Source organism: Anser cygnoides, chromosome 1 (genome assembly GCF_040182565.1).
Source record: "Anser cygnoides isolate HZ-2024a breed goose chromosome 1, Taihu_goose_T2T_genome, whole genome shotgun sequence".
Taxonomy (NCBI): domain Eukaryota; kingdom Metazoa; phylum Chordata; class Aves; order Anseriformes; family Anatidae; genus Anser; species Anser cygnoides.
The window spans coordinates 20,342,757-20,369,922 of NC_089873.1; the positions used below are offsets into that span (position 1 = coordinate 20,342,757).

Sequence of the window (27,166 nt, forward strand, 5' to 3'; positions counted from 1 at the left end):
AGATTCAAAGACTCTAAATTTGAAATTTCCTGTTGATCTCCTGTAGGTCTTGGTTTCCTTCTGATTTCTTCTGGACTGATGCTGTCTTTTTAGGCTTCAAGTGAATTTAGAGGAGAGGAGTCACTTAAACATAATGTAAATGATCTAATATGTTAAGCTTTGTAGGCATTTAATAGATTATGTGTTTGTGTTTGGTTTAAACACTATGCTGAGAGCATATGTTGTAGTATATTAGTATGTATCTATTTGGCAAAGGGAAAAAGCATAAATCATAAAACAGTACAAATTTCACAATAACAGTCTTCCAAAGAATATCCAAAGAAAATTCTAAAGGAAAAATTGTCTGGAGATGTAGCATGCTGTGCTGAAAGGTTTTCTGGACTTCAAAAGACATATAAAACGCATGACAAATAAAAAATGCTTATGAAATGGAAATAGATACCTTTTGTGCTACAAAGTACTATTGCAAAGCTGACACTGCAATCCAAAGATTATGGCTTCGGTTGCAATATTTGTGATTCACTGAATTTTAACTGTTCACAGCATATATACTTAACCCTTTACATGAGTCAGAATGTGACAGAAGGATCTTTTAATATGACTGAAGTTAAAGAGAAATAGAGTGGTTAAGTGTAGTCACTCCATAGAGAAATCTACTAAAATTCTGGATGCTGGACATAACAGAACAAAAACCTTTTTTTTTTTTTTTTTTTTTTCCCCTCTTGGTTTAAGTTCTCCCAGACTACTCTCTGTGAAATTTTCTGTGCTGTTCCTTAAACTGGAGTTCTTTTTCTGCATAAGTGCATCATGATCATTTTTTCTATTTCCTAATCTGTTTTAAAAAACATTTCTTCCTCAAAGACTACCAAATGTTAAACCTTGAGTGGAAGGACGTAATTGTAGGGATTGTTGGAGAGAGCAGTCCTCAGTTCTGGTCCTGGGCAGTGTTATGGGATCTGGCAGTATTGCAAAACATGTTCATCTTGTTCCAAGCATTTCTGGGCTCAGAAAAACTGTTAAGTACATGTTGAAATTAAAGTGTTTTTGTCATTATCATCTCATTTACGCTACATTTTGACTGGTCTTCATTTTCCCTTCTTTGTGTCATGATACACAGACCAGCCAAAAATAACAGTGTGAAAAAATGCTGTTACTACTGGTAAAACCAGCATAGGCAAAGCAAGGTGCTTTCCCATCGTTGCATGCCAAAGAGTGAAATACCAGCATCTTCTGCAGAAGCCCTTCTATCTCTGCCAGGGTGCAGGAGGTCCGATTGATATCTGTCATCCTGAGATCCTGCCTCTGACAGTGAGCAGTGTGCTGGCAGCTCAACCAAATGGTAAGTGAATTGATATTCAGTACTTTAATATTAGTATTTGTTCTGGAGGGTAGAACTAGGCCTTGCTGGGTACTTGGGTATTTTCCTCACTAAAGAAAAAATCTGTCAATAGCTCAAATTATAATAATTCTCTATTGAAGACTAGGCTATTCATAGGTTTCAGATAAATTAAACACTGAGCTGAAGACCAGGGCAGAACCAAATGATAACTGTGAGTTTCTTTGCCTTTGCTAGGATTTTACTTTGTTAACTAATAATAAAAAGAACATTTTTTTTCTTTCCTTTTCTTTTTTTTTTTTTTTTTTTTTTTTTCCCCCTTGACTTAGTGAAGGCAAGACCTTGCATCTGACATACCAAAGCAAAAGAACATTTAATTCAGGATCCAGATTTTGCAGTTTGGGTCCATCTGTGATAAGAACAGAGTGTGAATTCATGGAAATGCTTCTGTGAATTTTTAATAAATTATCACTAGCCCATTATGATACAGGCTAGAAAACTTCACATAAACGTAGCAAGGAAATACCATACAGAAAAGAGGTGCTTCCCTCACACAGAGGGGTCCAGCCCCCTCCGGCAAGGTGCTGGGAGTGCTCTGTCTGTGTTCCTCAAAAACACCTCCCTGCAGCAGCATTTGACTCCATCTCCCAGAACTGCTACAATGTTAATAGGGCTATGGGCAGAAGCACTAAGTTTCTTAAGGACAGGACACAGAATAACAAACACTGGATGAAGCTTTTCTCTTTAATCTGGTAACCTGATTAAAATTAGTTGTCTTATTTTAACAAAAAATATTTCATGCTAACAAATGCAAACATTTGAAGTAGGTTAAACATGTTAAAAAAGCCATACATTCTAAGGAAAGATATTTCATCACTTTTTGATCCTCACATTTTTTACACTGATTTGTATGTTTTTCCAAGGAAATGAGAAAAGTTCATTTTGGGTCAAAGGGATTTATTTATTTATTTATTTCATTATTTGCTCATTTTTTGGCAACCAAACCATACAAACAGATCTTCACATAGCTCTAGTTTGTAGTCCTGGTGATGGCAGTTTTCCAGGAAGTGTTTGGGAATCAGACTCCCACAAGTCCACTTATTAGGAAGGGAAGTATATTAGCAATCTTGTAATTCTTTGTTACATTACAATTGTATTCAGTTTTCAGGATTGCAAGGAAGGAAAAAATGAATCTCTTTAAGGTGAAGCACATAAATTTGAACTTCATACACAATATGAGGAATGAAAATTTCTTTTTTTGGGAAGAGCTTGATGACTCCTTGAGTAAATTCTGTGGAAGTACAGTAATAATCTGAATTATGTTAAGATACGCAAATAGTTTTCTATGGAAACTAGAAAAAGCTGCAAACTTTCAATCCCAGATGGAGTTCTTATTAAGGAAACCTCGTACTTTTGAAAACCCTGTTTCTCCATCTGCTTATAATATCTTTCAAGTGCCTCTCTGTGTAATTGTAATAGTGGCTTCTTCAGGTCATATGCATTGTTTATTACATAATGGGTGAGCAATTGGCTAACGGGCAGGGCCCAAAGGGTTATGGTAAATGGGGCTGCGTCAGGCTGGCGGGCGGTCACCAGTGGTGTCCCTCAAGGCTCCATTTTAGGGCCGGTACTTTTCAATATTTTTATAAACGATCTGGATGTAGGAATAGAAGGTATTTTGAGCAAGTTTGCTGATGACACCAAACTTGGAGGAGTTGTGGACTCGAATGAGGGTGGAAAGGCCTTGCAGAGGGATCTGGATAGGTTAGAGAGCTGGGCGATCACCAACCGCATGAAGTTCAATAAGAGCAAGTGCCGGGTCCTGCACCTGGGACGGGGAAACCCTGGCTGCACGTACAGACTGGGCGATGAGACGCTAGAGAGCAGCCTAGAAGAGAGGGATCTGGGGGTCGTGGTTGACAGCAAGTTGAATATGAGCCAGCAGTGTGCCCTGGCGGCCAGGAGGGCCAACCGTATCCTGGGATGCATCAAGCACGGCATCGCTAGTAGGTCAAGGGAGGTGATTGTCCCGCTCTACTCTGCGCTGGTGCGGCCTCACCTCGAGTACTGTGTGCAGTTCTGGGCACCACAGTATAAAAAGGACATGAAACTGTTGGAGTGTGTACAGAGGAGGGCTACGAAGATGGTGAAAGGCCTGGAGGGGAAGACGTACGAGGAACGGCTGAGGTCACTGGGCCTGTTCAGCCTGGAGAAGAGGAGGCTGAGGGGAGACCTCATCACAGTCTACAACTTCCTCGTAAGGGGGTGTCGGGAGGCAGGAGACCTTTTCTCCATTAACACCAGTGACAGGACCCGCGGGAACGGGGTTAAGCTGAGGCAGGGGAAATTTAGGCTCGACATCAGGAGGGGGTTCTTCACAGAGAGGGTGGTTGCACACTGGAACAGGCTCCCCAGGGAAGTGGTCACTGCACCGAGCCTGTCTGAATTTAAGAAGAGATTGGACTGTGCACTTAGTCACATGGTCTGAACTTTTGGGTAGACCTGTGCGGTATCAAGAGTTGGACTTGATGATCCTTAAGGGTCCCTTCCAACTCAGGATATTCTATGATTCTATGATTCTATGAATTCCATTCCTTCCATCAGAATGCAAATACCCACCTTGTCAGGCTGCAAGGACTAAATTCAATTTCTATGCTGATCCAGGCAGGGGAGAACAGCATAGTTACGATGTGTTAGCAAAGGGAGTGTACAGCATGTAACTCATCCTCCTCAAACCCTCCTCAGAGAGAAATTTTTTGCCCCTCTTCTGTCCTTGTGGTCTGACTCATTCTGACTCACTTTGGCTGAGAAAGCATTGAGCTTTACTCTTTTCTGGGAAAGTGCAAAAAGGAGCAATCCTGCTCCCAATAAATGTAAATAACTAAGTTGTAAGCATCTGGGAGAAAGCAGTTAGAGAAGTGAGAAATTATTTACTGTCATACAGCATTCAACTGCAGTGTAATTTTTATTATCTTATTTTTATTCTGACTGAGGGAATGAAGTTCTTAGGTTGTGAATCCAAGCTCAGTAAATGCTTCAGGTAAATAATAGAATATATTTGGTTAAATTTCTATTTCAGACCGTTGTTCAGAGGTGCTTATCCAGTCACTTCAGTTTAAGAAAGCAAGCAATTTCATTGACTTCAGTACATTGTTCAAGTGCATTAGCTTAAGCCTTTATTGATTTACTTGAAGAAACGTTAAGGTTCCCTCAAGAGCATTCTTGACACTACCCTTATCTGTTTGGACATTCCTGCAAAGATAACGGTAGCGGTTCACCATGGTAATATAAAAATCCAAATTGGTATTTACTAGAAATGGCTTATGACAATTTTTAGTTGGGAACATCAAAGTGCTGTTGTAATAAAATAACAGCACCTGCCCTGAGAGCAGCAGTGAGAGGAGGGTGCAGGTGCCAAGGAGCCTTCGGTTCTGCAGCTGCTGCAGGGTGCACCCTGGAGCAGCCAGCTGCTCACTGAGGATCCCCCTCCTGGAACCAGGGGTTGAAATGCTCTATTTTTCCAGTGGTGGAAGCAGTATTTCACAGAAACCTGCAAACTCTGTAGTAGCCAGATGGTGTCAGTCTTGTATTGAAGCTTTATAATTATTCTCCCTATGGTGCTCAATAGAATATAATAAATTCTGCTGCACACATCTTTTTTTTTTTTTCACCTGCACTTGCCTAACAAAAAAAAATAAAATAAATAAACAGTGCCTGCAAGAATTTAAATGGACTAAACCTGCCCAGAACTGGGAAAATAAAATCAAAAACAACAGAGAATGACAGGCCATTTGAAGACAGGCAACATTAACAATAAAAACTCTCATTATATGCGGAGCTGCAAGAGACCTTTAAAAAGGTAATTATTATATAATCCATTAGTTAATGCAAACATTATGGGCTTTTGGATGAGCTGTAAAACTGAGTTCTTGGCCACTCTCAACCTTCAGAAGTACCTTGGCACTCTGACCAAAAGCTGGGGTGTTAACACAAGGGCTCCGTCCAAATTCCATTTGGGTAACAATATTTTGCCTGATATTTGCATATAATTTAGTTAGATACATTATTATTCTCTGCTTGTCTCATACTGTAGTACAAAGCTGCTGTATTAAGAGCTGCTGCTCCTTTGCCAGAGGTTTTAATAATCCAGTAAAGGGATTCCTGTCAGTACCAGAACAGGGTTTGTGGTCAGTGTTTTGGGAGTGCTCTAAAAATAAATGTCCATAACCAAAGCTCTGTTTCAAATATCACAGATACTTTGGAAGCTATGGTATTTGCTAGTGATGCTGGACCCCTGAGACTGCTGGCAATGTTAAGGAAATTGGTTAACATCCCTGCCAGGCCCTGAATGAATAAAAAGGAAAACTGTTAAGAGGGCTCAAGAAATACATAGTGTGTCTTTTTCTGAACTGAATTTAAACTATTTATTAAAGAAAAAAACATCAGTTTGACAGTCTGTCCATAGTCTGTGTACTGCTTCAAATCTGCACATCTTCTGTCCCCAGAAGCAGACTTGACAGGGTCACTTTGCCATTGTTTGGGACTGGGTAGGGGTTTGTGTTGTGACTACATTGTTATTTCTTAAACAGGGTATTTTGGAAGGTGTCTTTAGGGAAATTTCCCCATCTCCTCTGGAAGTTTACTCCCTTAGCTGGATTCTCTGGAATAGGAGTGGTTTGTTTTCTATTTTTCATGTACATCATCACAAATATTGTGCCTGGCACTGCTTCAGGGAAAGGCCACGATGTCTGTTGTGGCTGGTCCACAAAGCAGCGCTACGGTGAAGAATGAAAACTGGAGATGAAGCTAGGCTGTGAATACCAAACTGTTGTGGTTGTAACCCATAGCTCAGGGTTGTTCTTACTTCCACTTATGATACTACCTCAGCTACTTCAGGCCTGGAAAACCAAGACAAGTTCTCCAGTTCTCCCTCTTGTATCCTGCTGCAGTGAAACACGTTTCTCTCTTCCAGCAGCAGTGATTTCCATTCCCCCGCTTCTCTCCCATCCTTCCACCCTTACAATCATTATACCAGGCTTGGCATTCAGTTATTTAGTCTTCTGTCTCACTAAAAATATCACGAAAAACAAACAAACAAACAAAAACAAACGGTGAAAACTGGTGCTGTGTTTTATGAGGAGAAAAAGTGATACTTTGTGATTGCGATGATTCGCTTTCATTCGGTAGCTCTCAGTTCATCATGTGTGTTGCAATACAAAACCAGAGAAAACCCTGGCCCTCACACAAATGAGTTCATGATGTATTTACATGTTATAAACTCAAAAGCACAACTTGTTTCCAAGTGGAAATAAATACAAAGAAAATCTATTATGCAGAATGGTGACTAGATGATTCTGATTTTCCCTTTTGCTGTGTTGGAGCTTGATTTCTTCTCCCAGGAGTGCTACTTTCAGAGCTATAATCATGCAGTACCCTGTTTGTGGTTTTGGTGGCTACATAGAAGCCCTAAGAAACCTTTGTCTTTCAGTGTTATTTTTCCATTGAGTTCATAAGTCTAAAAAAAGCCTCTTCCCAATTCATTTGCACACTTGAAAATGTGAGGAATTTAAACAAAGGGGTATATTCTTTTCTTGATTTACAGTGACACAATTCCACAATTAGTGCCTTCACTTTCATGTAATTTATCTGGACCTACATGAGTGTAAATTGGAGAAGAATTTGGCTGCTAAATATGCAGCTGATTTAGATGTTGATTTAGCATAGTTGGCATTAACGATCTCACTGTATTTTGAAATACAGCCAGTTCTCTTTCAATTTAATTTCCTTTTATTTTGTTTTATATCCCCTGGTGGTAATATGGGTTGGGATGAGGGGTTACCTTAGCTAGCAATGCAATATGTAGAATGACAGAAACCATTGAAACAGTGGGGGAGTGTTGGCTAACACTGAGGGTAGCAGTGCCATCCACACCCTGTGAGTGCCTGAATCAATGAAGACATAAGACATTTTCCAAAAACACAGTACAAATTAGAAAAAAGGCCTTTTTTACCCTTGTTATTGCCAGTACTGTAGAGAAAGGAAAATAACAAATTGAAACCAAGGGCCTTTCCCAGATCAAGCTTTTCTTATCACAGGACACTTAGCCCTTGTTACATCTCAATTCACTTTTAGCTTTCATTAGTCAGAAGTAACTTATCTGCGATATTTTCATGTTTACTCAAGCTTTCAGCTTGATAGTGATACACAACTAGTACTTGGGCTGTGTCATGTTCCAGGAGATTTGTAAAGTAAATGAGAAAGGGAGAGAGAGTGACTTTTAATTATATAAAGTTAGTTTTGGAACTTCATTTTACACAGCCATTTCTATAAAATCTGCAGGCAGTAACATCAGCCCCGCTCCGAGCCCTTGGTGCTCTGTTTGCAACCCAGAAGTTGCCAGAAGCTGCCATGAGTAGATATGTGAGGATTTTTTTCTGGCTGCAGGTTGCTGTCTGGCTTGATCCTTTGATGGACAGAGGAAGGAGACAGCAGATTCGCCTATATGTCCTGGGATGGTTTTTATGGGGAGCATAGTGGGGAACACTGGCCAGTCAGCATGGGTTGGGCAGCCCTGAGACTCATCCAGATTACAGCTGGGGATGGGGTCAATATTGAACAACCTCTTTAACAAGAAAGTCACAAAAATTTCCCCTCCTTTGTTACTACGTGGCTCCATTCAGTGCTTGTTGGAAACAGTCAAGGAAGGAGCCTCACATCTACTATTAGCAGTTTTTGAAGTACTTCCAAGAAAATGTAATATGATTTTCCTACCTAATGACCTTGAATGACCATATGTTTTAGTTCATTTGTTAGGTTTTAAAGTAAGACATCTGACTGTAATTAATTGCTTCTTTAGAAACATGGATCCCTGATGTCTTTTGCTTTTATAAAAAAATCCTTTTGTTACAGTGTAATTCTGAGAGCCTTGGAATTTCCAGGTGAACCTTGGGTTCCAGTTTGGCTGGACATTTATGGAGATGGATTTACTCTGAAAAAACTGAGACATTTTCATTTATTTATTTATTTATTTATTTACAGTACCTTTTAAAAGGTAATGGACATGAATTTTGCTTGGTACTTACACAAAGAGTGAAAAATAAGAGTATCCTTGCTTTTATTAAGTATTTCTTTGCAGTAGTGGTAAAAACTGTTATAGAGTTATTTTCAGTTGTTTCTTCATATCTCCCCTGACAAGTGTGTTTTCCCACCTTCTAGGCATGGTTGAGCAATGACAACACAAACCAACAGGCTCACTATTTTATTTTTCATGAGATCTGAAAAGGACAGAATAAATCAGATTAAATCAAAGAGGCCTCCTTTCCCATTCGCAAGATGGGGCAGTTGTGCAAAGTAATTCTCTTCACATGGTATGACTAAGAAATCTTCCTTTGGCTTGTCCTACCACAGTGTTTCCAGTGGCATACTAGGCACAAATTCTTTAATATGGAGTCTTCACAGAGGGTAACCTCTGGAGTTTCCTCTCATTGCCTTGGGATATATCAGCTGGTGTATCAAATGATCCAATCCCTGTGAACCTCCACCTGACAGCACCATATAGGGTTACTCACAGGCAGAGTGGATTACCAAATTTTTAGCGTAGTCGCTGTGATGCTCCTATTAACAATCATTGGATCATTAAAATTTTCCTAAGAAATTCTTTACTCAGAGGGTGGTGAGGCACTGGAACAAGTTGCCCAGAGAAGCTGTGGCTGTTCCATCCCTGGAAGTGTTCAAGGCCAGGTTGGATTGGGCTTTGAGCAACCTGGTCTAGTGGGAGGTGTCCCTGCCCATGGCAGGGGGCTTGGAATTAGATGATCCTTAAGGTCCCTTCTTATCCAAGCCATTCTAAGATTCTATGATTCTATGAAAATTAGAATGGTGAAAGAAATCAATGTGTTACTCTTCACCTTGACCATGGAGCTGCTGCCTTCAAACCAAACAGTTTGTCCTAACAGACCATTTGATATATGTAGAAAGCAGCCATGGAAACATTTACAGAACTCTTAATGGATCTGTGAACAGTGGGAGGAAGCCTGATTATGAGTAAGAGCATAGAAGTTAATAAGGGAGAAAAAAAGGAAAAGGGAACAATGCAGAAATACGAATGTAAAAAGGGTATTTGGTACAAATTTAATGTTTCAGTACAAATCACTGGGACTATAATGAAAGTTGTCAAACCTTCTAAATTATGAACCAGAGTATTTAAGGTAAATTTTCTAATTATTTCCAGCAGTGCCAAAGAAATACTGAAGTGATTTTGTGCTGAAATGGAAGGTGGATAGACTGGTAAATTTGGATACTTTTTAAATAAAAGTTATTTATTTGGAAATTTGTTAAGCTATTTCTGATTTCTACTTGTGTGTTGTTAACTACAACTAAAAAAGTCTCCTATTTTAAAAACATATTAACCCAAACTGATTTTAAATTATGCAGACACTAATTTTGTCATTTGAGTTAATATAACAAAGCTGATTTTTAATTTTTGGTGGAACCCCAGAAAGAATTACTTGAGATTTAAATACAAACTTTTCTTATCTGTCTTATCTGATGTTCACAAATACTAGTGGAAATTTAATACTTTTCTAAGAAATAGTGTTATAGAATATTCTACAACATTACAAAAGCTGTTGGAGTTGATTTCATGTTTTTGTTTGTTTTGTGTGTGTGTGTTTTTAATAAAATAAAATAAAATAAAATAAAATAAAATAAAGGATGGTCTAAAGACCATATTTGAGTCTGTCTTCAGTAAAAAATAATTTAAAAAAAGTTGTCAGCTTGGTTCAGAAGAGCTGTCAAAAAGTATGAGCAACACTTTTCAAGTGGTTACTTAGTTTGCAATTTCAGTAGCTATTGAGGGTTCTGATTAAGATCCAAACTTGGTGATGAAAAATCATCTTTGCCATAAATTCAAATATATCAGGGTCCAAGAGGTTTGTGGTGCTAAATCCAAATATCAGAATGAGGACTCATCTTTAAATCTGAATAAAGCTTCTAAGGTCTGGTTGATATCTCATAGTACTGTCAATAGGGAGTGACTTCATAATGCACTAATATAAAAGGTAAACTGAATGTGCTAAAGTAAAATCAGTGTAATGTCAAGAGAATTGGGTGGTTTTCTACATGAAGGCTTAAATAATTCATTTTCTTTTTCTATTTTTGACATCTCAGTCCAACTCAGGCAAAAATGTAGGCTGAGAAGACAGCTACACTAGGTAGGCAGCCAATTAAAACAGACTTTCATAAAAGAGCAGGATGATTTTTCAGGACAGGCAATGTTATTTTGTGAACACTAATATAACTTCCTAAATGTCTCACAGATGCAGTCTGAAAGAAATTGCAACCCCCTCCTAGTAAAAATATCTTAGCCACCTCAAAGAAGAGACCATCTGGAGGCTTACTCACTTTGGGAGATGCTGAGTTAATTGAGTGAAAGTCCAAATAACTCTTCAGGAAAGACATACTGAAGACTAGCACTAGACTCTAAAGTGATTTAAAGTAATGTATCTCCAAGTGAATTTGTTTCAGTATTGCTATTACTTAATTACCACATTATCACCATACTGGGAATCCTAGCCATAGATCAGAGCTCATTTTGTAAGGAATTTGCTAAGTACTGTTATGTGGATAAAAGTCAGTCAAATACAGTAATATTTCAATAATAAAATCAATACCATTAGGTAAAATTATTTTCTAGTAGATGGATTTCCCCTGACAACTCTGTTTTCAGACTTGAGCAGGTAAGGTAGTTTAAGAAAATAATATTCATAAAGTCTCTGAAATTATGTCTGAATTAAGACATATGACTCCCATTAAAATCAACAAAAAGTTTCCAGCCCAGTGTCTACATGCTGCTTTGAAAATCAAAGAGCAGTGGCTGAAGCATCAGAGTATTAGAGAGTTTAATTTACACGATTTTCATTAGATTTGATATAAATCATATAGATCAACAAAATGTTCCTAAGAGGGGCCAGGAGATGAAATGTATATCAGGTCAACTATTGGTCAATCATAGAATCATGGAATGGCTTGGGTTGGAAGAGACCTTAAAGATAATCTAGTTTCAACCCCCCTGCCATCAGCAGGGATACCACCCACTAGATTAGCTTGTTCAGGGCTAACCTGAGTCTTGAGTCTAACCTGGTCTTGAAAACCTCCAGGGATGGGACATCCACAACCTCTCTGGGCAACCTGTTCCAGTGCCTCACCACCCTCTGAATGAAGAATTTCCTCCTAACCTCTAGTCTAAATCTCCCTTCTTTTAGTTTAAAGCCATTCCCCTTTGTCCTGTTATTATCTGATTGAGAAAGGAGTAGCTCTCCATCTTTTTTGTAGGTCCCCGTTAAGTACTGAAAGGCTGCAATGAGGTCACCCTGCAGCCTTCTCTTTATGCTGAGCAACCTTAGCTCTCTCAGCCTTTCTTTGTAGGAGAGGTGCTACAATACAGTGGTCAATACTTTTTAGTCTCTTCCCTAAATGTCAGGATGATGGGGCAGAGTGCAACCTCAATAAATTTGCATATAATACATAATTGGGAGGAGAGGTTGATGGACTAAGTATGTGTTCCACCACCCAGAGAGACCTCATCAGGCTGAACAAATGGGCCAAGAGGATCCTAATGAAGTTCAAGAAAAGGGAAATGTCAACTCCTGCACCTGGGAGGGAATAATCCCATATACTAATACAGTCTGGGGGCTCTCCTGCCTCTCCTGGCTGCTTTCCTTAGGGTTTGCTAATTGTGTTTGGGAACTGTTTTTTGTTTCCAGACCTGTCTGCATATTCAGAACTACCATTTGTCTGAAATGGTTGGAGAGCTTTTGGACTTCAAAGTGGCGATATGGTGTTGAGGGGATGTTGAGATCTTTCAGTTGAGACTTCTCTAGTGTCATTTAGACAATAAGCATATAGTCTGGATATTGTCCTATCTATTTTACAAATCACTCCTCAGGCTGCTGTAATCTCTGGCCTGGAACCTCATCAGCCCTGAGCGTTGTACATCCCTTGTGTTTGCAACCTCTACCATAGGATTTAGAAAACAGTCTTCAGATTAACTGCTAGTGCAGAATCCATAGCTTCAATATTTCTTTCTGCCTAGCTCCTTATTTTACCACCTTGGCTTGTCATGGGGTATGGAAGAAGTAAGTTCTGCCATGCCACTTACATATTGCTCTTTTCTAATCTGAGATCTCTCTTTGTTCTTTTTTCTTTTCTTTACATAGCAATTCCTCTTTCATTGGTTTTACCTTGAATAAGTTGAATTGATCTTGTCCTAGTGACTGAAAATTTTTACATCTCAAACCTTAGCCTCATCTCTTGAGCATGCACTGCCTTCTCCAGTACTGTAGTGGTATTTCTTGTCTACATTCATTTACTCTTTGACTCTAGTGGAGCTGAGATTGTTAAGAACTGAGTAGATTATGCCCTTTCCAATTCTTGTGAAGTTCATATCAAAATAAATAGGAGTTAGGAACATAAGTATATTTAAAAATATATGTCTTATTGCTTCTGGGTGATATCTAGAAACTGGCTTAGGAAAAGAGTTTCAAAATTATATTCTGTTTCCAAACTGTAATTCAGAAAATTCAGTTTCATCCTGTATATTTTAATAGCCTAACTGTTAACATAAGAATAGAAATTAAGAGAACAAAGTACAGTTGTCTTTGCTGCCTGGCAATGTTGAAACCAATGACAGCTATTAGCTCTAAAAGACTACTGTGCATGCTTTGCTGCTCACATTCAGGATGGCTGTTCCATAGAAGATCAAGAATATTTTCTCCAGTGAGTGAAGACTGACTATAAAATGGATAGAGCAGTTAGAGCTTTCAGCTAGAGGAGGAGGGTGGCCCTACTTGCTGAAAAGCCTCTGTTACTTCATTGTTTTCTACAGCAGTCTGAATGTGAAGCAAATTCTGTTTTTTTTTTCTTTTTTTTTCTTTTTTTTTTTCTTTTTTTTTTCAGTTTTAGCAATATTCCAGGCTTTCTAGAATTGAAAGTGTTGCTTCTTAACTCATTTGGCTCATTCAAAAGGGGAAAATGCACAATTGGTACACTTATGGTACCTTTCTCTTGTCCCTTTCCCATTCTTCAGATAACCTATTTGTTTTTTTTTACCACTTGAATATTTTCAAGCAAGAACTGTGATGTCTTCTGTGTCCTGTACACTGCGTAGTACATATTTAGTACAGTGAGAAACAAGCAGAATTAACAACACAATTCATTCAAAGGAAATCAAGACAACCTACCTGGGGTCCACAAGTGCAACCTCCTTTCCCCCAGCTCAGTTGTCTTCACGAGCTGGAAAGTGCTTCTGTGTTCATGTGTTCTGCTGAATGGCTGCAGTCTTAGTCTGTTGCCAAGACAAAAAAAAAGACCATTTGGAATGCAATAAATTTTGCTTCTAAAGAAAACTTGGACACAAAAGTAGAAGATTAAATAGATAGGTCTTATATTGACTTGAGATCAGAAGAAAGGAAGTTTCTCTCTGCCACTTAAACTCAAAATTTTATTTTAGTGATAACCCAGTGAAGCCAGTGAAGAGCTGTGATACCTATCAAGATAAACATTCATAAAGTTCAAGGACTTTGAAAGATTTCATGTTAAAGGACTTGTATTTTGCTTCTTTGGACTCACGCAGACTGTGTAAATACAATAAAAGTGGACAATAATTTATAGAATGGTGAAATGAAAGGAAATGAAAAGAAGCCATTATAAAATCCCAACCCAACCTAAACCAAACCAAATACAAACAAACAAAACAAACAAACAAAAACAAACAAGCAAAGCCAAGAGGAAGAGAAAGAAGACTTAGAAATGGTAAGAGACCTGGTGACTTAGAAGGGGCAGGCTGGAAGAATGAGAGTTGTGAGGGTGAAAAGACATCAGAGAGGAAAAATAATATAGAGTAGAACAGTCAGGGGTGGAGGAAGGAGGAAACAAGAAGGACAGTTTTTCAGAGAAGGAGAAAGTAAAGGCCAGAAAAAGTAGGAGATGGAAAAGAATAGAGAGGGATAGCAGGGGGACAAGGAGGAGTAGAGGAGGGAGAAAGTAGAGGAGGAAGATGACCAAAAAGAAAGAAAGAAGAACTGTGTGTGGTAACAGAAAAAAGGGACTGAGAGATCTTGAAACAACAGAACTAATGGGAAAAAAAAAAAGGAATGAATTATAGGAAAAGTAGGAATACTAAGTGAGAAAATAATCAATAGAAAAATGAAGAAGGAAAGAAAACAGGTATCAAGAAAGAGGTCCTCTACCTTCAAGTAATGGAATTTTAGATTCCAAAATTAAGGTAGGTAAACCTCACTTTACTATATGAAAAGATTTTTTTTTTTTTTTTTGGTGGGGGGGAGTTTTGGGGTTATAGAAGAAACACAAGTATTTGTAGGAAATATAAAATATCATGACTTTCACAAGTGTTGAGCCATGCTACATATTGCATTATAAAAATGCCAAAGTGGAAGAAATTACATTGAGCTATTGTGTAGAAATTAGAAAAAGAAAACACAAAACTGGTATTTTATGACACAGACGGGAAAGAATATTTTATGTATGCTATGACTCCCATATCTGTGAAAGCTATTGTGACTGGTGTCCAGCCCTCACTTTATACATTACTCACTGTAAAGGATGATGTCACAGAAGGATTAGTTCTAATCCTGCATGAGAAAGCCTGGTGATGAGTCAACAAGGAGTAGAAAAGAAGGAGCTAAATCAGCTTAAAGTCAGGCTTGATATGTTTGGATGGAATCAGCATTTTATGTATGTGGTGATGCTCTGCACAGAACAACTCACACAGCTCCTGATGAATCTCAGTCTATGACTTTCCTATTCCTGACTCATGTTTTATCACGCTGCTGGCCCAGTTGTTGGCTGCCACTAGCAGAAAATAGGAGACCATGCTCCATGATCAATACAAGGAAAAATTCAATTAACAACAGAGCTCTGATAGTGCATAGTCTCATAGTGCAAAGATCAGTGCAAAGAGCTAATCTATATACCTAGGGCAGATCTTCAGTTGTCACGTAGTAAGAAATGTAGGTGCTAGATAAAACAGCTTGAATTCCCAAGTTCCTTTGGTAGCCTTTAAGTCTTCCATCTAGCAGAGACACATGCATAGTATTAAGTCACCAAATTTGCTTACCTGCTGAATGATTGGCATGGATTCCCCTACTGGTTCTGTCTGGTTGTTTCAGTCACAGTGCTCTGCTCAGTCAAGCTGAATGACGGCAAGAGAATAAGTCTTACTGGAAAGGTTAGGTTTGCTATTTGTGTAGAAGCTATCTATGAGCCTTGGAGCATCTTTGCAACAAGTCTTTTAGCCAGGCCTCACTTACATGGGAACAAGATGGGCAGTAAAGTGCTCAGGGTACCATTGTTTCAGTGGCATCTGAATCAAAAGCAAAAGGTGAGTGATTTGAGTGTTAAGTGGTCAATTCAAAGCACGTCTATCTATAATGACTAGTTTAGTACCGAAAAAATCTTTCTTGTACTGAAATGAAAGCAAACCATTTGCAGAGATTTATAGACCATTCAATTTAACATTTATTGGAAAAGAACCAGAATCCTGCTTGGGGAGGAAGCAAATGGAAAAATTACTTTGCAGCTCATCATGGCTCTGACAGATATTTCCTTATTTATTTATTTTGAAAAGTATTACAGAAATGAGTGATAATTATTGTAGAAATTAGTTTCTGTTTCAGGGAGGCACCATTTAAAATCATTCTTTAGGTCTGAAACAGATTAAGAAACTGGGACTGATATATCTCATTGCAAAGTTTCTTTATTCACACTGTTGTTTTTAGTCTCAGAAACAATTGCCACCTGCAAGGTGTTGTTTAGGCAGAATGGACTTTTAAAAGACTTGCAGGTTTATTTCCAAAGCTTGCTAAATAGTGGGGGCTGCAATGAAACCTCTGTTTTGAAACTCCCAATTTAAAACTTTAAAAAGGAGGGCCAAATCTGCCTCAGATGCAAGTCCCCTAACATGGATGTAACAGTTGGGATTAATTTTGTCCATAATTTTCAGTGCTAGTTACTCAGCTTTTAAATGACTATTGCAAAGCTTGAAGGTGTAAGAAAAGAGTAAAGAAGGGATACTCTGGAAAAAAATGTGAATGAGAAAAATAACATTTTTCCCACTTATGAAGTGTGCATATATAATATTTCACATTTGAAATATTGTATAAACTGGAAAAAAGATATATACATAAATCAATGACAGTGGTTATATGACAGTTCTTTGTCATCCTTTACATAACAGCTTTGACATCTCAGTCACTTCCCAGCAGACAGTTGTCAATCCAACCGGGAAAACCACATCCCAACTAGAACAGTTTTGCGTAGAGCAGCTACAGGTCTCAGCCTGAGGACAATAGGGAATCCCAGAACCCTGGGCACATGGAGAGGAAGTCAAGCTCTCCTCACATGCCCCCTTGACAGAAGATAACAGGCAAAGTCAGTCTGGTGACTGATGATCCTTTTTTCATTACAAAAAATTGTTCTGGCAGGGGGCTTCTCTTCCCTCTTCCCTCTTCCCTCTTCCCTCTTCCCTCTTCCCTCTTCCCTCTTCCCTCTTCCCTCTTCCCTCTTCCCTCTTCCCTCTTCCCTCTTCCCTCTTCCCTCTTCCCTCTTCCCTCTTCCCTCTTCCCTCTTCCCTCTTCCCTCTTCCCTCTTCCCTCTTCCCTCTTCCCTCTTCCCTCTTCCCTCTTCCCTCTTCCCTCTTCCCTCTTTCTTCTCTGTTCAGTTGTAAAGTTTCTTTTCTTTTCTCATCATGAGTTTCTGGCATTTGGGAGGAGATATCATGAATATTCATCAGGAACATGCAAATTTCTGTGACAGAATCTCATAATCCTTCCTATAAAGCTTTCTTAGATTACTGAACCACTGTCGCTTGTCAAAGTGTGGAGGAAAAAAGAAGAAAAACACTTCAAAATAATAGGTTTCTACAAGTGGTCTGAAAGTGATTTTGGAGCACTGACACTGCAAAAAAAAAAAAAATCAAACCAAGAGCAGATCCAAAAAAAAAAAAAATTGCAGTTGATCTAATACAGACCTGAGGAAATTTTGGAAAAACTTGGTGTATTTAAGTATAATGATGATTCCCAAACCAACTACTCAGCTGCAGTTAAGACAATATAGTTACCTAAGTTCACCAGGGGCCTTTTTCTTTGATGTTAAACATTACTATTATGAGAATCAGTTCTGCGCAGCCCATCTCACAATGCCCTAGTATGAGAAGCTCAGCAGCTGGTTCAACACCTGATCAAGTTTCAGAAATAGGATTTTTTCCTTTAACTCTCTCTTTAACTTGTAAAGCATCCTCAGAGTATTCCTAACACACACTGAGAACAATGCACTGCTTGCAAAATGCAGTTAGGCGTATTTTTTAAAGGAACCAGAAGGGAACTTGTGCATCTCTTCATAATATGGTAAGTGTAGCATTTCTAATACAAAAACTGAAATTTGGTTGCTAGACCTTCCTCAGGTAGACTGAGAAAGTTCAAAGTCACATCTTTCACCTTTCATTCAAGCATTTTAACTACTCGGATTCAGGTTATTCTGTAGGGTTTTTTTTCTCTCTTTTTTTTTTTTTTTCATCTTCTGTTGAAACTGGAATATGTTACAAAAAAAAAAAAAGAAAAAAGACTAATGAAATCAAAAAGAGGGTACAATAGGAAGTTCAATTCTGAAACTTAGGGGTTATAAAATAAACATCACAGGGAGGGAAAAAGAGTTCTTGGTTCTGTTTGCCAGTTCCAAGAATGTTTGTTCACCTTATCCATGACTACTTATTATCAAAACAGGAAGAGAAATGGATTTGAAATGCCATTGGAAGAGGAAAATGAAGCTGTATCTCATACTTTGAAAATTTTTCTTTCTTTGGTTAATAGAATTTTCATAGAATCATAGAATGGTTTGGATTGAAAGGAACCTTAAAGATCATCTAGTTCCAACCCCCCTTGCATGGGAAGGGACACTTCCCTCCAGGTCATATTGCCCAAAGCCCCATCCAACTTGCCTGTGAACACTTCCAGAGAATGAGACGTCCACAGCTTCTTTAGGCAACCTGTTCCAGTGCTTCACCACCCTCAGAGTAAAGAATTTTTTCTGAATATCTAATCTATATCTACCCTTTTTTAGTGTAAAACCATTCCTCCTTGTCTCATCACTACACTCCCTGATAAAGTGTCCATACCCAGCTTTCCTGTAGGTCTCCTTTAGGTACTGGAAGGCCGTTATAAGGTTTTCCTGGAACCTTCTCTTCTCCAGGCTGAACAACCCTAACTCCCTCAGCCTGTCTTCATATGAGAGGTTCTCCAGCCCTCTGAACATCTTTGTGACCCTACTCGGCACTCATTCTAATATGTCCATGTCCTTCTTGTGCTGGGGGCCCCAGAGCTGAACACAGTATTACAGGTGGGGTCTCATGAGAGCAGAGTAAAAGGGGAGAATCACCTCCCTTGACCTGCTCATCATGCTTTTTTTTGATGCAGCCCAGGATATGGTTGGCTTTCTGGGCTGAAAATGCACATTGCCAGTTCACATTAAGTTTTTCATCCACCAAGATCCCCGGGTCCTTCTCATCAGGGCTGTTCTCAATCCACTCATCTCCTCATCTGTACTCATGCTTGGGATTGCCCTGATCCAGGTGCAGGACCTGGCACCTGTTAAACCTCATGAGGTTTGCATAGTCCTACCTCTCAAGCCTGTCCAGGTCCCTTTGGATGGCATCCCTTCCCCCCAGCATGTCAACTGCACCACACAGCTTGGTGTCATCAGCAAACTTGCTGAGGGTGCACTTGATCCCACTGTCCATGTCACTGACAAAGATATCAAACAACACCAGGCTCAATACCGAACCCTGAGGAACACCATTTGTTTTTGATCTCTACCTGGACACTGAGCCATTGACCACAAATCTTTGAGTGTGACCATCCAGCCAATTCCTTACCCACTGAGTTGCCCATCCATCAGATCCATGCCTCTCCAATTTAGAGACAAGGATGTCATGCAGGAAATGAAAAATGTAAGTAAAAGTGGAATTTTAACTGTCCTGTAATTATTCTGACAATAGTGCAATAGTAAGAAACTAATTACAAGATAATTACTCTTATGTAAACTAGAAATAAGTACATTGTAAGGTTTTGTTTTGTTTGAGTTTAAAATGAATCTGTCCTGAGTGAGATATATTTCAGAAATCATGAATTAATATGTAATTAAATAGTATGTTGGAAAAGTGTAGGTGTTTTTTTTTTTTTTTTAAGGCTCATTTCAGAGTCCCATCTGGACTGACATCTGATAAATCAGGTTTCTCTCAGGACAATCTAAGGAAGGGAAGGGCTCTGCCAGAGGCAGAGGTTGATGAGAAGATAGGTACTGACTCATGACACTCAAAAGGGGGCAAAAAAGGACAGAACCATTCAGAAGATGCGAATAATGAATGGAGGGTGTGAAGCTCAGGGGCTGTAGGAGATGAAATAAGAATTGGGAATAGAGGGGAAAATTAAGGTCTGAAGAAATACTTGATAGAGTAAGGAGAAGAATGATGGCAGATGAGAAAGGAGGTTTGGGGTTCAAAATGGATTGGGAATGGACTATTTCTCTAGTTTGATGGTTTGGGGATTGAGAAGACTGGCACTGGGGGAACAGGACGATTGCGTTGGTGAAAGGTATGGCAAAATAACTGAGATATGAAGGAAATCTAAGCAGAGAGAGCTGGGGAGGAATATGGATGGCTTTGGTATGGGAAGAAGGTTCTTTGGAGTGGTGGAGACCTTGGGAAATGACAACATGGAACAGGATATTAGTCACTGAAAGAGTTTGGAGGAATTTTTAGGTGGAAAGACTCAGGAATTTGAGACCTGGGACAGCAGGGACTGAGGGCAGTAGGGTGTGAGGGGGAGGTTAGGGTTACCAATCCCTGCCAAATATTTTTATATGTGCCTTGATGTTACAACAGAGGCACATACACAGAACTATCTCCCTGTCCCCCTGCAAAGAACATCCCTTCCCTTATCCTCTGTTTGTAGCAATTACAATAGCCCTTTTTGGACTAAATAACATAGAGAATAACCCTAGAGTCATAAGTAACATGAATTCAAAGTGATTCCGGGGAATTATTGTACCAAATGAACATTTTCTACATGACTATTGATTTGAGAGACTGAAACTTAATGTTTCTGAACTTGTTTCTCACTGCAAATGTACCTAATAAATCCAAGTTTAAAACCAGACACTCTTCCACACAATGACATGCATCACTTTCATCTTAGCTGTTTCCTAAATATCTCTGCTCCATAGGAAATTGGTCCTAAATCCTTGTGTCAGATCCCACATCCTTCAATAGATGTCCAGATAATCCTACTCTCCATACGCTATGAGCACTGAATTTGGGTAAGTTCCCATCAGCACACATAAGTGCTCTACTTTAGCTTTAGTCTGCTTTTCTTTTTGGATTGAACTCACTTGAAATCCAGTCCATAATGCATGGTTATTTACAAACCACTTGAAACAGAAGTCACAGCACATATTTGTGTTGGCTGATAATCCTTGTCCATGATGAATGAAGATCAGGTGTCACTTCTGATTCTTTTAGACTTGTCAGCTGCCTCCAGTACCATTGACCATGAACTGACCTGCACTCTGGAAGCAAAGACAAATGGGATGAATTGTGGAGCTCAGAGTTATGTGCAGCTTTGAGCCCTGAAGCAGGTTGGAAGTGGGCTGAGGCAGGGTTCTCTTCTATGAAAATAATAATAATAATAATAATAATAAAAAAAAAACCCAGCTGATTCATCACTTCCCAGCATTTTTGTTAATATGTTTACCTATTAATATTTTGATAATGTAGCTTTAGCACTTATCGAGGTCTCTGCTTGTTTGTCTCATGAAATAAAAAAAGCTTAGACAAAATGTGTTTTACAAATATTATATCCCAAAGTCTTTTGCTTTTAACTCATCCTTCCTCCAAATATCTCAAAAAATAGATGAAAAAGCTGTACTCAGTGAAGAATGCTCAGAAATAAAAAAAAAAAAAACAAAATAACAACAACAAAAAAATAAAACCCAAAATCCCCTCCCCCCCAAAACAAACAAAACCAAAAATACAACACACCCAAACAAAAACAGGAGAGCCAAATAATCTAGTCTCTGTTGGACCTGAGGGGATATGGGACAGGTTTTTAACCAAAGGTAGGGGTAATTCTGCTTGATAGTTCCTCTTGTTGATGTTGATTTCCTCACAAACATCTCTTCTGTTCTCAGCTGTGAGATGTTGCAGCATACTGGTGTTCTCCATTCAGTCAGAATTTAGTTTGTACACCACTGCAGGTGTACAACTGTTTCATACTATATATTCCTATTGAAATGATGGGGGAGGAAAGAAGGGAAGGCCTACATTTCTCTGTCCCCATTTCTCTCTGTGTCAGGCAGCAGAGACATAATCACATGTTGCCCATAGGCTGCAGAACCAAAACAGTTTTAAGTCCACCTGGAAACATTCACCAGACACTCAGACGTGGGTCTTTGTGCATGGCTCTTCCCAGGAAGTCTACATGAACCATCAGACCGGGCCACTAGATGATCCCAGGATCTAGGGACACGCAGAGAGCTTAGCATCCCAAGGTAAAAAAGACATGGCTGGCAACGATGGCATAGTCTGAAAGGAAATAACTGCTTGATGCAGTTCCTATGGCAAAGCATGTTATGTCATGTCAGCTCAACCATGGGAGGAGTCCATGTTTACACTACTAGCCAGGTGCAAATATAAGATAAATAGATACAAACTTTTCTACCTTTTATTCGCTGGCCTCCCAGATACAATTAGTCAGAGGTAGGTAATTAGGTGGAGAGATGATTTAATAATTAATAGCAAATACTGATCTGTGCAATACAGGAATCTTAGGTAAACACTATGAGGACAGAAAATTTTGCCCTTTACAAAGGGATACAGTAGAGGAATTTTCTTTTACAGATTAGTTACATGTCAGCAAAGGAGAAAAGCCTTTATTACATAGGTCTATGGTTACACCTGGCATATGAAAACCTACGCTAGTAAGACAGAGTTAAATCTGTGTCTTATACAAAGAGAAATAAGCCATTCCTGCCTGACTTGCATACATCATATTAATATCTCTTGTCCTTTGCTGGAGAGGAAAAAAGAACAAATAATAAGGTGGTCGATTACACAATCCTGACATTTGTCCACTTGCTTTTGCTTTTTTTGGACCCTCTTTAGCCAAAGAAAGCCATGAGTGTCAGGAAGCAGACGGGTTTCCCCGAGGGACCTGAACTACTGCTGTGCCACAGCCAACAGCTTCAGCCCCTTGGACAAAGCTCTGTGTTGTGTCTTCCAGAAACTGTTCCCAGGGCTTCATAATATTTGATGATTAGACCAGAGTTGTTTACTGTAGGGTGGCAGCTACACTCAGTACAAATTTCTTGCTTTATTATGCACCAGCTTGAATCTGTTTGTGCAACGCTTTACACATAGTGATAAAGTCAGTAAAACATTGGTTATGGTGTAGTGCTATTTACTAAACTATAACTGTCTCTGCTTTGAAATTTCCAGTGTACTGAGGATAGATGGATTTCAACTGCCTTGCATTTTTAAAAGAAAGAAAATTACTGTGTGCAATCAGTTACAGTGAGAGTGGACTATTATCTGGTCTCAAATCCATCCTGTAATCTCATAGTACTCCACCCCAGCCTTTGTTCACCACCATCCCCAAACTTCTCTATCAGCTGTTAGTCAGCACCTCTATGTTTTTCCTCTAAGATGTCTACTCAAGGCAGGTGTAAGAGACAGATGCAGCTGCTCATGATTGTTTTAACATCATTGCCATGTTTTCCATTTGTAAAGTATTTCCAAAATTTGTTTTCCTTAGCAAAATGAAAACAACAAAAAGAGCAAATGTGCTTGTGTTCTCATAAAATAGTACCTAACTACTTTTAGTCCTAACTTTTTCTTACGTTTTTCATCATAAGGCTTTAGTTGACTGGGTTCCTTTGGTTCAGTTTTGTTTTCCATTGTTCTATCCTCTGGGGCTGGAGACAGCAGGGATTGAGTTTCATTTACGTAGACAAGTTATACAAGGATCATTACCACAGCAACTAAAATACTAATTTATAAGACAAAACATAGCTCCCCCTTCTATTCAGACAAGATTTACAGGTATTTTGCTAGTCATACATACATATCCCTTTGATTTCCAAATGAAGTGTTGTCTATATTATTTATAGTGCTGTCACCTTGACTGGTGCAAATTCAACCAACTGTTTTATGTCAGTTGAAGGGTTGGCTTTTCAATTTCAGAGCTTCCTGTTCTCTTCTTCCATTGCCCTGAGCCAAAGAACTGCCCTAGAAGTGAATTCATTTAATTTAATATTTGCTTAAAACCCCTTAATATGACAGGATCAGTATAGCTGTCGCTTTGATTTTCTTCTCTGGGTAATAATCAGGTAGTACTATTTCCCTGAGAAAGGATTTTTCCAACAAAGGTATAAGTATGTTGTTCTGGGAAGAGCTTTTATCATCACTGCGATTTTTTCATATCCGCTATATGGTATTCCCTGTTAACAGAGCCAGGAAAGAAGAAATCCCCTCCAAAACAAGCACAGGCCTAGGAAAACAGATTGAATCCTTGCTCAGGTTGAGATTTTCTGTCATGCGGGTCAGTCCACACAGTCTATATTTTAGCTCCTGAGCTAGAAAAGGGTGTTAATACTCCCCTCCTTTGTAGCCCATTTTCAGGCGCTGAAATGTTCAAATACCCTTCCCTAGTGTAACGGTGACAAGGGTAAGTGTGACGCCTGTACTCATGCTGGGAGCTTGTGTGGATATCCCTATCACAGCAAGAAAACTAGGCCACGCTGTGTCTTCATTAAGCTGTGCACAAATGCAGGAGGTCTTGTATTGTTTGGGTGGTGTTTCTTGTCTAAGCAGTTGTTTCCATATCCTCCAGGGAATAGGTAGTGAGCAGACTGGTGTATCATTAACAATAATATGTCCTGAAGCTTGAACATCCCTGAGGAACTTAAAAAAAATGAATAAATGCCAAACCAGGTCTCAAATAAAGACTACATTCTGACCTCATTTATATGCAGAAAGATTTTTTATAGTCCATAAAGCCATAGTCTCAAAGACCCTGCATTAAAAATTAGAAATTAGAAAATCTAAGAGCTCACCAGAACTAACATCCCAACTCCAAAACTTTCTTCTGTGTTGAGGCACTTCCCATTAAAATAGTAGGAAGAAAGATTATGAAAACAAACTCTCTATAAAGGTTGGAAAAAAAATGCCTCAGCTGCAAATGAGTTACACATACTGTATTTACAATATAAGCAGGACTAAGCTCATAGCAAAAACACGTTATAAGCCCAAATTGTTTGTGAGACTGCACCAGCTGAAAGCATGCAGGATTACTAGAAACAGGCTGGAGGGGCTTGGGGGTCAAAAGTCCCTGCCCTTGAACTCACAGTGAATTGCATTTTCTACATCTATGCGAAAAAGAGATTGTGCCACCCACTACCTTCTTTTACTGGCATAAGAACACATGGTCCAGCTTGAGTAATGAAAGGCTCTACTGTATGTGTATCCCATGTCAGTATAGGCCTGAGCTTCGCCAAGGCCAGACTGACCTCATGTGCAGGACGGTGACCATAGGCTTACAAATGTGAAGTGAGAGCAAAGTACCTACAAACCTCCAGTGCACATGGGTCTGGGTGCTGTGTCAGCCTGGCTTCAGTCACATTGCCCACCTGCCTTTGTGCTGGTGCCATGTAATGATGGAGAGCTGATTCCTGGAACAAGAGCACTGGGTCTCCTATCATTTGGACAATGAACTTTACTGATCCTTGTGTAACACAGCCTATCTATAATCTGAGCCATAGGTATTTCACAGACACACAAACTGGAGAGCGCACTGATGAGTTGATGACCAGGGTACTCAAAGTGAATTTCTGGTATGAGAATTGTAACACGGATTGATAAAACCTGGGTGAACATTTTCTATGGACCTAGTACATAACCTTCAAAAACAGAGGCTAGTTCTGTCTTCAGAACACATGAACATAGAGAACTTCTTTTTGAAAGTAAAACTATTTAAAAGAGGCTAAGAGAGATTTTTTCACTTTGTAGCTCTTTGAACATTTAAAATCCCTGCTGGCGCTTCCCATGCAACAGAAATCTTATAACTGAAACTGGCAACTAGCAACAGCAATACAGTACCTAATAAATTCAGTCAAAGATATGCTTTGGTTTCATTAGTACAGACAATAACTGTAGGAAGAAAAGAGATTAGTTTATTTTCAAGGCTAACAGTATAATTATATACTACACAAAGTATTTGTTTGTTTGTTCATTAGTTGTTAACTAGCACATCTCTGATCCTCTGCTTGCTGATAAATTAGACCATGGTCATGTGAATTCACTTTAAAAACATTGCACATTCGTTAAAGTACCTCCTAATGACCAGCAACATGAGATTTCCAAGAACAGATCAGATGAGTGTCTATGTTAATTTACTATCCTCAGTCCACCTGGAATATGCTAGTAGCTGATTAAACACACACAGAGGACTAATCAATAAAGAGCCATAACTTTGATCTAGTTGGTGCTGTTTCTGATTACATAAAGTAATGCTCATAATGAAACATGGTTTGCCTGCCTTTCAGTGTAAAATCCTGTGTTTCAAATGGTTGCTTATTAAAAACATTATGAAATAGCAACAAGAAGTTGCTCTTGTTTACTTGTTTCAAACACTGCAATAGTAGCTTGCTCATGCTCTTCTTAACTGGTTTAAGCTTTTGTTTAGAGATCTTTACACGTGACTCTGAAGTCATGCTTTGATCTTTCTGTCAATAACAAATGGCACAATTTCGTAAAGATACAGTTAACTTCTATTTTGTAATGTCAGATATGGCAAATTTGTGTCCCAATGTTACAAGATATGATTGCTGAATACTCTAGGGACTGAGTCCTGGCTTCAGCTGACATGAGAGGGAGCAAAGCAAGACCAACACTAGGCATCTGTGTGCTGTCAGTCTGCATTGACCATACCTCATGTATGTGTACTTTACTTCCTTGCAGTACAATCAATCACACCTGCTCACTAGCTCTGAACACCCTCTGATTTCAGCTGCCCAAACTTATTTTAAAATTGCAATTGACTGCCCCCACGTTGCAATGTAACTGTAAGTACTTCCTCACTGACAAGCATTTCAGCTACCTTCATAGTTTTTTTTTGTAAATACCAGTTGAAACAAATGAATCCTTTACTGGCTTTACATTATCTTCTGTAAAGGATGCCAAGGTTTCTCATAGTCTCTTGGACTATGTCTTCTGTAGAGAGATGAAATATCACTGAATTTGAGGATGGAAGTAGAAATTCACCCTTCCTTACCAGGATTAATCTTACTTTGTGTTGTCAGATTTATACCCTTGATAATCCTTTCCTTCTGGTGTTTCTGCAGTTTGGGGTGGACCAAACTGTTCTCTAGTAAGAATAAAAATGATAAAGCCACTTTTGATGCTTTTCCATACTTTACGTCTCATCACTCTCCTCTCTAAACATGCTCTCTACAGATGGCTTTAGCTATATGAGACGTGGCTTTAGCAAGCCTTCTTGCACCCTCCAGAACTATTGTTTGGCTTACCTATGTCAGAGTCTTGGCTGGAGCATACCATTACTCCTTGTTTGTCTGTCTGGAACCTGTGGGAACAGGAGGGAGAAGGGGGGTGGTGGTGGTGGTGGTTCTGGTTCCTGCTTTAACTACCAACAATATATATTTATATTTCCCAGTGACTCTCACTTGTGAAGTGGTGCAAAAGGAATTCCT

At 39.1% G+C, this 27,166-nt stretch overlaps 2 long non-coding RNA genes across 3 annotated transcripts; one reads left to right on the top strand and one right to left on the bottom strand.

The window, feature by feature from the left end:
- Window positions 1-8,381: 8,381 nt before the first annotated feature.
- On the bottom strand, window positions 8,382-14,712 carry LOC106040473 (uncharacterized). The gene is made up of 3 exons (XR_001209907.3): window positions 14,584-14,712; window positions 13,576-13,679; window positions 8,382-8,610 (listed from the first exon to the last, which is right to left on the bottom strand). It is a non-coding gene; the product is annotated as an uncharacterized lncRNA (long non-coding RNA).
- On the top strand, window positions 13,894-21,360 carry LOC106040474 (uncharacterized). 2 transcript variants are annotated; one of them, XR_010828587.1, is made up of 4 exons: window positions 15,000-15,088; window positions 15,523-15,734; window positions 20,630-20,722; window positions 20,925-21,360. It is a non-coding gene; the product is annotated as an uncharacterized lncRNA (long non-coding RNA). The 2 variants fall into 2 exon arrangements; XR_007158267.2 differs by having other exon boundaries at window positions 13,894-15,734.
- Window positions 21,361-27,166: the final 5,806 nt, after the last annotated feature.